The 10,747-nt window shown below is 38.7% G+C and overlaps 2 pseudogenes; one reads left to right on the plus strand and one right to left on the minus strand.

Annotated features, from left to right (window-relative positions):
• Nucleotides 1–2,385: 2,385 nt before the first annotated feature.
• On the plus strand, nucleotides 2,386–2,530 carry LOC132225037 (small nucleolar RNA SNORA48; annotated as a pseudogene).
• Nucleotides 2,531–7,996: 5,466 nt separating this feature from the next.
• On the minus strand, nucleotides 7,997–9,681 carry LOC132227758 (large ribosomal subunit protein uL4-like; annotated as a pseudogene).
• Between the last annotated feature and the right edge of the window lie 1,066 nt (nucleotides 9,682–10,747).

Consider the following 10,747-nt stretch of genomic DNA (forward strand, 5'->3'; position numbering starts at 1 on the left):
ACTGCGAGAGGGTGCAGGCTAGGCTGAGCGACCCCCTGGGTGCATGAATCTTGTGCATCGGGCCTCTACTACAAATGTAAACCAGTTACAAGATAAAATGAGAGGGAAGATGCTATTTTGAAAACAAAAAAAAATTTAAATCTAATAATAAAGTTAAAAGGACATGCCCAAAATCTATATGAGGAATTATTCTAGGCTGAATATAGACATACAGAGATCAGGCTCTAATCCCTGGAACCTGTAAATGTTACTTTATATGGAAAAGGGGTATTTGCATATATGATTGAATTAAGGGTCTTGCCAAAGGGGATTATCCTAAATATAGTCACAAATGTTTTTATAAGATAGAGATGGAGAAAGAGATGCTACACACAGAGACAAGGAGGTGGTAATATGGAAGAGGTGGCAGAGATTAGTGTGGCCACAAGACAAAGAATGCTGGCAGCCACCAGTAGCTGAAAGAGGCAATAAAAATATTGGCTCTCAGAGCTTTCAGAAGGAGCACAGCTTTGCCCTACAACTTGATTCTAGCTCAGTGAAACTGATTTTAGACCCAGGCCTCTAGTAAGTTTCTAGAATAAGTTTCTGTTGGTAATTTGTTATAACAACCTCAGAAAACGGACACAAGAATATAATAAAATCTAAAAGGCATAATGCAAACTTCTACAAATAGAAAGATAAACTGTGGGGAACCGATATAGGGTTAAGCCTCGAACTGACCTGTTGGCAAAGTCACAGACAAGTCCCAGCTTAGAGGGCACAGTCCTCTTAGCATAATTAGGCTTGACCTTATAACACTCCCTAGATCTTATCTGGGAAGCTAATGGGCTGAGGGAAGTGCAGGAAGTGTAACTATGGTCAAAACAAGTGAAACTCATAAGAACTGTGTAACTATGGTAACCACTACCTTGTTTACCTCTGACTATAAAAGGTTGATGCAGCCTGAGCACCAGTGGAAGTCCTTCTCCTTGAGTTGGACTTGCCCGCCTGGCCCCCCAATATTTCCAAATTATCTCGTGTCTTTTCTCTTTCATTTGTGTGTGGCTCCTCTTCTAGGCCCTGAACCCTGAACCACGCGGGACGTGGAGGGAAACATTTACCAACAATAAACCATGCACTCAGACAAAAAGATTAAATATCATAAAGATGCTTAGATGTCACTTTTTTTTTATTATTTCAGAAAGGAAGGGAGAGGGAGAGAGAGAAACATCAATGATGAGAGAGAATCATTGATTGGCTGCCTCCTGCATGCCGCCTACTGAAGATCGAGCCCACAATTCGCAGGCTGTTGCTCCATCCACTGAGCCAAACCAGCCAGGGCCATACATTTAATATGCTCCTAATATCAGTAGTGATTTTCTGAAGACAGAACAAATGGATTAAGAAGTTCATTTGAAGAACAAATGAGTAAGAATAGCCAGAAAAACAGGAGCTACCCCTTATTAGATATTAAAATACAGTATAAAGCCTCTATTATAAAAATAATTTAGCATTGCATATGAATAGATGAATGGAACAGAACAGAAAATACAGAAATAGACCGAATTGCATATTGAAATATAGCTCAAGATGAAAAAAGTTTCAATTTATAAATTATTCCAAATAATAAACCAAGAAGCCATTTATAACTAGAATATGATCATTTTCAATGATTATCAATATTAATGATATCACAAAAAGGTACAAAATTAGATATGCATCCTCATGAAAGAACATAAACCTTCAATGTAGCAGTCTTGCAAAAAAGGTCAAATTTGAATCTAACAGGACCTCTAGATCTAACTAACAATATGCAGACAATTATGGGACAACAAAGGAAAACATAAACTACACCATTGTGGGGCGCGGCTATAGGGTTAAGCCTCAGACTGACCTGTTGGCAAAGTCACAAACAAGTCCCAGTTTAGAGGGCACAGTCCTCTTAGCATAATTAGGCTTGACCTTATAAGCTACCTAGATCTTATCTGGGAAGCTAATGGGCTGAGGGAGTAGCAGGAAGTGCTGCCAAAACAAGTGAAACTCACAAGAACTGTGTAACTATGGTAACCACTACCTTGTTTTACCTCTGACTATAAAATAAAGGCTCAGCTTGCCTCTGGATCTTTCTCTGTGGCCTCAGCCAGGCACAGGAAGATCCACGGAGACTAAAGAGAGCTATGCTGATCATCTGAACGCTGTCTCCATATAAATCATTCTTCGCCGACTCGTCCACACCTTTGGGAACCCTGGCCCGCTGGGGCTGGACCCTGGTACACCATGGATATGTAATCAGCAAAATTTAGATTGCAGCAAACTACAGGGTATATGATCCAATTTCTTCAACACTTACATACCAGGGGTAATATAAAGATGAAGGAAGAACTATAGGTTAAAAGGAAATTAATGACCCCCTGGCAATGGGCAAGGAAACATCTGATTGGTGGTATTGCTCTTATATCAATCAGGGGCAAAGCAGATGTACAGTCCTTAGTTCATCCTAGCTTGATGTCTGTGTCAGTGGCCAGAGCTGTTTCATGCCTGGGGCATATTAAAAAAAAGGGGGGGAATTAATGGACATAGCAACAAATTACATGTATGAATCTTATTTGAATCCCAATGCAATCAAACTGGAAGAGAGAGAGAGAAGTAGGAAAATTTCAACACTAACCAAATATTTTATAATATTAAAGGATAATTATCTTTTTAGGTATGAAATTCACATTGTTGTGTTTTTAAGTACTTATATTTTAGTTCTACATGTTGAAGTATTTACTTATAAAATTATATGATGTCTGGAATTTCCTTCTAAATAATCCAAGCCTGCGAAGTTGGGGAGGTGAGGGAGGGAAATGTGGGTGGAGGTATAAATGAAACAAGATTAATTATGGGTTAATAATAGTTGAAGCTGGTTATATATATATATGGAGATTTATTATGCCATTCTTTCTGTTTGTGTATTTATTGAATTTTTTCCAAAATAAAAAATTTTTAAAAATCAATTTTGGAAAAAATCTATTCTGAGCAACTATTCATAAGCAAATCTAAAGTCTGCAAGCAACAAAAGCTTAAATGCTTTTAAGAAGACATTTCCAGCCTTGCCTGGTTTGGCTCAGTGGTTGGAGCATCAGCCGCATAATGAAGAGTCCCAGGTTCCATTCCATCAAGAGTATAGCTGGTTCAATCCCCAGCCCTGTTGATGTTTTCTCTCTCTTCCCCTGCTCCTCCCTCCCTTTCAATGTTTAATCATTTAACTTATCTCTTCTCATAGTAGTAAATAGGATACCCAGGCTACTATTAGATGAATTAGATTGTCAAAGGACAGAAAAAGGAGATACTGCTAGTTGATTTTTAAAAGGAAAAAACCACCTGCAATACTCATTATCCCTTTATACTGTACTCAGGCAACACTAACAAGCCTATTCATGCTGCCTATCAATCTAGCACTCTACCTCCTACCTTGTTTTTCCTCCCTTCTTCATGTACCCTTTGTCTCCACATTGTTCTGTTGTTAAATCCATCCCTTCCCCCCACACCTCCCACCTCCTACTTTTGTCCCCTAAAATATCTGTATGTTTGATATAGACCTTGTCAGTTCTAGTAACCAGAGCTGCTCTTGCAAATCAACCTGATCTCTATAAAAATCTTTGCAGGCAAGGTAATAAAAGATAGTCAAGCCTCAATATTCCTCCAAACTGCGCTGGCCACTGAAAACCTGCTTTATCCCATTTTTTAGGAGGTGCTTAGAGGGATGAACAAACTTCAAATTCTTACAAAGACCACACCACTCTGCTAGAAGTTGTGTTATTAAACTTGGAATATTTGTTGTTTGCCCTTGTGTTATTATATTCCTTCTATTTTACCAGTTAGTGATCCAACCAAACATAGCAATGTCTCAGAACATGGCTAAATAAGAATCTCTTCCACCTTGAAAACCACAATGCTGCTTTCCTGTGCCTCTAGTTAACAGGATGGCTACCTGCTAAGCAGGCTTGAGGTTAGCAAGAATCACCGATATGGAAGTTACAGCTGAGCACTTCTCTTCTTGAAATAGACCATGAAGAATTATGCACATGACAAATAATAGGGAAGTAAAAAAAATGATCAAACAACTGTAGAAACAAAGTGGTATGAAATCTGAAGGGGAAATTAGAAAATACTGATTGAAAGACCATAACAGTTCTGACTGAGCAACTGCTATGTGCCAGGCACTATATTAAGGGCTTTAAATGTACCTTTATAAAGAGAAAAAAGGAGGATATTTAGAAAGAACAAGCAATTTGCCTAAAATTATATTCCACTTGAAAGTGGTAAGAATGGGATTCAAAAATATGTTGTCTCACTTCAAAGCAGGTACACATAAGTAACTACACAATGTTGCCATAAAAAGATGCCACAAGGATGCTGGCAAAAGAGAAGTATGATGATAAAACTGTCTGGGAGGCCTAGCCCATGTGGCTCAGTGGTTGATTGTTAACCTATAAACTAGAGGCCCAGTGCACAAATTTGTGCACGGGTGGAGTCTGGCCGGCCCACCCCGATCAGGGCCCATCAGGGCTGAGCTAGCTGGGGGGAGGGGTTATGGGCGATTGGCCAGCGGGCCCCAACCCCGAGTGGGTTGCAGGGGCCGATCAGTGGCCAGCGGCCTGGGAGAGGAGCCATGGGTGGTTGGCCAGCTGGCCTGCCCTTGATTGGAGTGGGGGGGCTGATTGGGATGGTAGGGGCCCATTGGGGGTGGGGCCGGCTTTGGGGGGGGTCTGCAGGAGGTTGGCCGCTGGCCCAGTTTCCCAATCGGGCAAGTTCACTGGCCACAGTGGGTGTCATTGCGACCGGTCGTTATGGTCGTTATGGCATTCTGGTTGCTAGCTTTATATATATATTGATAATAAATATTAAAATATAAATATTTTGATTAATATTAATAAAATGTAAATATTAAAGTAAAATAAATAAATGAAATAAGTTTGTTAAAATATACAAAAGTTTGCTCTCCTGACAACTGGACTAAAATGCATACCTTTAATAGGTGTATACATTTTTGAGACACCCTATATCAGGGGTGGGCAACCCCTGGCATGCGTGCCAAACATGGCATGCCAATAACTTTTGCTGGCACGCGAAACCCTCTCTTATAATCTTCCATTTACAATTTTTTCTTAATTTTGACTTTTTTATTTTTCAGATAAATTCAGTGTAGGTGCATCTTAGATAAATAAATAATTTTACATAACAAGTTATCTTAAAGACCACAGACATGGATTGACGAGAGAGGGGAAGAGCAATTTCAATAGTGTTGAAAACGAACTATTGAGGACTTGGAATGCCATTCCAGAAAATTTTTTCTGTTTAAAAACCTTTGCAACAGCGTTACTCTCCATGTTTTCATCCACATACGCTTGTGAATCTTTGTTCTCAGTGATGAATTTTGTTAAGTCTCATAATAGGAGTAGCCTGACGGATGAAAGTAGTAGCTCGTGCGTATCTCTGAAGGTCACGAAATGTAAACCTGATGGAAAATCTCTGTCATCAGTGATGCAGCAGCAAAAGTCCCACTGATATCAAACAGAGTCATAAAGTTTTCTGTCGGACTATCAGTGTACATGTGTACATTAAAAAATAAATGTATTTTTCATCATCATATACTGTGTTTTTGTCGCTCGAATGAATTTTATTATTTCTTCAAGGTTCTTCACGTACGTACACCTTATGAGATATAAAGTAGGCGTAACACGTTCTCAAAAAATTAGGGTTGGCACGCAGAATTCTGAGTCAGAGATTTTGCTGGTTTTGGCATGCACTTACAAAAAGGTTGCCCACCCCTGCCCTATATTAAGATGTATGTATTTGGAAATATTAAAAATAGCTGATCCAAATTTAATGTTTTCTTACTAGAAAGTATTGGTAGGAATCGACAGTCAATAACTTAAATAAACTAACTTCACAGAGAAATGAAAGACAAATTAACAAATCATATTTTAAAATGAGCAATGAAATATAAAATTCCAACCAACAAACAATACATTCAAAATATGTACTTCCTTCTCATAGAATGGCCAATTAAAGGAGGAAGAGGGTATAAGGAATAACACAAAAGCCAATTAGCATGAAAACTTGCTAAAATTCACTGCTTATGAAAGAAACACAAGTTAAAAACAATTTTCATTTTGCCAGTCAAGTAGATAATATTTTTTAAACAATAAACCTAAAATTGTCATGTGCATAGTTTACTTCCTTAATAAAGGAAGTAACTTTCTTACTTCCCTTATGATCTAGAGATCCTTCATTAGTCTTTCTCTGGCCAGCATAGCTCAGTGGTTGAGCACTGATCTATGAACCAGTAAGTGACTGGTTCGATTACAAATCAGGGCACATGCCAGGGTTTCAGGCCCAATCCCCAGTAGGGGGTGTGCAGGAGGCAGCCAATCAATGATTCTCTCTCCCTTCCTCTCTGAAATCAATAGAAATATCATTGATGTTTCTACCTCTCTCTCCCTTCCTCTCTGAAATCAATAAAAAAAAAATATATTTTTATAAGCATTGTTAAATGAATGATTGCATGAATGAACTAAAAGCTTGCAAATATGTAAATTAATTGTGCCTCCAGTAATTTATCTTAAGGAACAGGTAAAAAAAAAAATTGTGTAAGCTCTATCCTGGCCCTGGTAGAAGCATGTGCAGGAAGCAACCAATCAATGTGTCTCTCTCACATCGATGTTTCTCTCTCTCTCTGTCTCTCTCTGTCTCTCTATCTCTCTCCCCTTCCTCCTTCCCTCCCTCTCTCTAAAAAAATCAATAGAAAATATATCCTCAGGTGACGATTAATAAATAAAATAAAATAAATCTGCTTTGTTTTGGCTTTTTTGGGGGGGAGGGGTCGGGGTTTGGGGATAACATTCCAATATTTATTAAGGGATAAATCTGGGTAATAAAAAAATTCTCTTATTTTCGGGAATAAAGTTTTTATAATAATAAAGGATATAACTTTAACCATATTTTTCTAAATTTCTAAATCTAAAGTTTATCTAAAAGAACATCATAAACATTGTAGTTAAATAGTTCCAATTTTCAGAAAACCCCCACATTCTTCTAGTTGGCCCTTACTAAATGGCCTAGTATAAATTTAGATCACATAAGTTTAAGTCCTATTAATTTATTATATTGGATTTTATCTCTAAAGTAATATACTTTTAATTTACTTAAAATAATTAACATAATTTTAAGTAAATTATAATCTTCAGCAATATTAATATACCTTCAGAATTTATCAAATACATATTTTAAAGTATACAATTCAATGATTTTTAGTATATTCACAATTGTGCAACTATCACCACAATCTAAGTTTAAAACAGTTTCATCACCCCCAAAATAAATCCATTCCCAATTGCCCCTATCCCTCTAGGCAACCACTAATCTATTTTTGTCTCTATGGATTTGCCTATACTATACATTACATATAAATGAAATCATACAATATGTGTTCTTTTGTGACTGGCTTCTTTTACTTAGTATGTTTTTAAGGTCATTTATATTGTAGCATATACATGAGTATTTTACTCCCCCTTTTTTCCCCTGTGGTGTCAGTTGTTACTTCTTCCCTTTTATTTCCAATTTTATTTATGAGTCCTTCCAGTCTTTTTCTTCATGAGTCTGGTTAAAGGCTTATTAACCTTGTTTATCTGTTCAAAGAACCAGCTCTTGGTTTCACTGATCTTTGGTATACATTTTTTAGACTCTATTTTGTTTATTTCTACTCTGACCTTCCTTGTACTCACTTTGTAATTTGTTTGTTGTCCTTTTTCTAGATCCTTTAGGTGTAAGGTTAGATTGAGATTTTTCTTGTTTCTTGAGGTAGGCCTATATTGCTATGAATTTCCCTCTTAGGACTGCTTTTGCTGTGTCCCATAGGTTTTAGGTAGTTGTGTTCATTTTCATTTGTCACAAGATATCTTTTCATTTCTTCCTTGACCTTATTGTTAACCCATGTATTGTTTTGTTGTTTTTTTGTTTTGTGTTGTGTTGTTGTTTTTTGCCTTTGATCATTTTTATTCAAAATTAGCTGTCCACAGTGATTTGACCGCTATGGAATAAACAAATGTAAGTTTATGCCACAGGCTTCTTTTCTTCTGCGGTGGGTTTCTTTTCTGCCGGCTTCTTCTCAGCTGCTGGCTTCTTGGTAGCTGCAGCCTTTTTCCCCACCAAAGGCTTCTTCTGCTTCTTAAGGCCCACAGCCTTCTTTCCTTTCTTCCCTACCACAGGCTTCTTGCCTGGAATCCCCTTCTCACCTGATTTGGCTTCTAGCGCTGCTGCTGCTTTACCCACCCAAAGCCTGTGGTTCTTGGCCTGGCAAAGAATGGTGTTCCAGCGCATGGTTTTTGAATATGGGTTTAGCTTCAACATGATTCTCAGGTTTTTCAGTGAATTCTTCTTCAGGACTCTGCAGTGAATCTTCTTGCGTGGTGCTCAGAGGGCTCTTGGGATCTCTGGACTTTTCAAGATTCTGCTAAGGTCTGAATTGAGCATCTTGTGCATGGGAAAGCTATAGTTACTCTTGAGGGAGGCAGCTTTATACCAAGTGCCATACAGTTCATCTAACTTGTGGAAAGCACTTTCAGTCCAAATGCAGAAACGGCCCACATCCCTCCAGGAGCTAGTTTCAAAATGTTCAGTTTGCCTACATTAAGCAGAGTAATTCCAGGGATGTTTCTGAAGGCTTTGATGATACCATTGTCCTCATTATAGATGATGTAAGGTCCCCTTGTGCTGTATGTGATGATGGGTTCTCATTTTGCCCTTGCCAGCTCTCATTCGCTGCGAGGCATAGACCTTTTTTATATCATTCCAGGCCTTAAGTTTAATTTTTTAAAAATATATTTTTATTGATTTTAGAGAGGAAGGGAGAGGGAGAAATAGAAACATCAATGATGAGAGTGACTCATTGATTGGCTGTCTCGGGCACACCCGCTACTGGAGATGGAGCCCACAACCCAGGCATGTGCCCTTGACCAGAATTGAACCTATGCCCTTCAGTCCGCAAGCCAATGCTCTATGTACTGAGCTAAACCTGCTAGGGTGGCCTTAAGTGTCTTAAGAAGCAAAACAGACTCCTTGGTTTTCTTGTAGCCTTCAACTTTATTTCAACCACCAAAAGAAGTTCAGGAACTTCTTCAATACAATGACCTTTAGACATGACCAGTGCTGGTAAGGCCGAGACAGCTAGGGCAGAGCAGATGGCATATCATTTCTGTGTTGTGTTTACTCTGTGGTGCCGACGGCGCCAGGTTTTGGTTGGTGCAAACATGTGGCCCCCATGATACATATTTCCAAAAGCACCCTGGCCAGAACGATGAGTTCCACTACCTCGGACTCTGAGAATTCGAGCCACAGCTCTGCCAGTACCCCACAACTTGCTCTGCTAGTACCCCAGGACTCGGCATTGGTTTGGTGACCTGCCAATTCACTGACAGCATAGGGCTGTCTATTGCTTTTGCACAAGGTGGTATGAACACAGTTCATAATATCCGGTTGAATGGGAGCCTTGAATACAGCAGGCAAAGTGACATTTTTGCTAGATGTTTCCCCCTTTTTGGAGTACACAGATATCAGTGGATGAGCACATGCCATGGCGGGGAGAGGTGAAGGCCACATTCCTCTCTACCCAGCGGCTCCCACAGGTAAGGCAACCCATATGTTATTTGGTAACATGTCATTTAGCTTCCATTTGTTTGCATGTTTTCCAGTTTTTTTTTCTTGTAATTGATTGCTAGTTTCATACTATTGTGGTCAGAGAAAATGCTTGATATGATTTCAATCTTCTTAAATTTATTAAAATTTGTTTTGTGGTCTATCCTAAAAAAAGTTCCATGTATTCTTGAAAAGAATGTATATTCTGCTGCTTTGGGTATAATGCTCTAAAAATACCAATTAAATCTATCTGATCTAATGTGTCATTAAGGCTGCTATATCTTTTTTGATTTTTTTTTGTCTTATAGACAGCATATACAGAGTGTCCCAAATATATATATATATGTATGTATACACACACACACACACACACACACACACATATGCACTCTAACAGCTGATAGCTCAATTTTGAAAATGAAATGTACAGTATTTTAATAAACACTGCCTTTGTAATTATTCAAAGTGTGTGCCTACATTTTTTTTGGATACCTATATATGGGTCTTGTTTTCTTATCCATTCAGCTACCCTGTCTTGATTGGAGCATTTAATCCATTTACATTTAAAGTGATTATTGATAAGTAGTATTTATTGCCATTTTATTATTTATATATTAATGTTTCTTTATTTCTTTCTTCTTAAAGACGTCCCTTTAACATTTTAGCAGTCCCAGAATGTACAATATGTAACAATGTCATCTAAACTCTCCATATATGTTAGTTGTGACCTAATGATCTACAACTACCAAAATGCAATAACTGATATATATACTAATAAAAGAGTAATATGCTAATTAGACCAGGAGACCTTCCTGATATCCTTCTGGACAAAGCCATGGTGGCAGGGTTGAGGCAGAGGCAGTTAGGGGTCATCAGGCCAGGAGGGGAGGGCAGTTGGGGGTGATCAGGCTGGCAGGGGGGGCAGTTGGGGGCAAGCAGACCTGCAGGCAGAGTGCTTAGGGGTGATCAAGCAGGCAGGCAGGTGAGCAGTTAGGAGCCAGTGGTACAGACTGCGAGAGGGATGGTGGGATAGGGCCTAAATTGGCAGTCGGACATCTCTCAAGGGGTCCCAGGTTGGAAAGGGTGC

Source organism: Myotis daubentonii, chromosome 1 (assembly GCF_963259705.1).
Source record: "Myotis daubentonii chromosome 1, mMyoDau2.1, whole genome shotgun sequence".
NCBI classification, from domain to species: domain Eukaryota; kingdom Metazoa; phylum Chordata; class Mammalia; order Chiroptera; family Vespertilionidae; genus Myotis; species Myotis daubentonii.